Raw genomic sequence first — 1365 nt, 5'->3', positions numbered from 1 at the left:
TACAGAATCACCAACACTTCACGGGTGAGCTACGGCATGCGACTGGACCGCAACAGATATGCCATCTTAACCAGGTAAGGGTTAAACCCCCGTCACCTCTTACAAATCATCACAACTTTACGAAATGATACTGCTCTTATTATTGCGGTTTTTCAGATAAAAACCAGACACAAATGTTCGACAACTGAATGCAAATGCTGTACTATATATTGTGTTTTAGATATTTAATGATCTTAAATGCATCTTTGTGCAAATTAACTTTATTTATGGAAATCAATAAACTTTTTTCTATTGTATCATGCAATTTTCCATCAGTTCCTATATCATATAAGCTGTCTTTTTAATGTTCAAATAGTTCTGGCTTGCATTGCAAAACCTGCAAACTTGCTCTAATTGGATTAGTTGGTTCCCAGGAGATCTGTGCAGAAGTGCTGGCAGTGTTGTGACCAGCATCTGTCTCTGCCAGTAAACCAACGGCTCTTTCCTGTTTTTATGTCCCTCTTAACCGAATAACAGTCAAATATGTTTTTTTAACACACTGATACTTTAACGTGTATAACAAAAAAGAAAACTATTATTCTCTTATTGGCTTATCATGCAAAAATATTAATTAACACCATACCAATTGTACACTTGCACTTCAGAAAATGTTTACATTTAAACAAAAAGAAGTTAATCTAATAACTAATATATATCTATATAATATCTATTTTCTATTCTATTATATTACATAAGTCAAACTAATAAAGCACTTGGATCTGTGGATAGAAAGAAGAAAGCATACTGATCCTCACACATGTAGCATAAACTATGAAATATAAACGATTCAGAGCATTTTCAAAAATGAAAGACATGATTGCATAAAACAGCATAAAATAGCATACTGCATGCCATCATGGTTATTATTAAGTAACTAAAACCATAAAAAACGTTGTTACTTGAAATAAAATAAACTATAACTGAAATCAAATAAAATATTAAAAACATTCTCAATTTCTTTTGTTTAACTTGTACTAAAAAACTTAAATAAAAATTAATAAACAAAAATAATATAAATACTAAATATCACAAAACTAAAATGAAAATGGATAAATTAATTACAAAATTATTAACTATATTAATAACTCAGTAATAGTAAAATACTAAAATACTATTTAAAATAACATTTTTAATTTTAAAATATATATTAAAATCAAGTTTAAAAGATTTCATTGGAAAAACAATATTTCTATTAATATTAAAAATATGAATCATTTCCTAAAACCTGATTCATAGCCTGTGAAGGAAGCAGCAGTGTAATGGTTGATTGCTTTTAAATGGACCATCTGCACACGGCATATGAGCACATGGGACGATCTTCCCTCA

The sequence above is a fragment of the Sinocyclocheilus anshuiensis genome, unplaced genomic scaffold (assembly GCF_001515605.1).
Source record: "Sinocyclocheilus anshuiensis isolate Anshui unplaced genomic scaffold, SAMN03320099.WGS_v1.1 scaffold827, whole genome shotgun sequence".
NCBI classification, from domain to species: Eukaryota; Metazoa; Chordata; class Actinopteri; order Cypriniformes; family Cyprinidae; genus Sinocyclocheilus; species Sinocyclocheilus anshuiensis.
Note: the sequence above shows the minus strand (reverse complement) of the source record.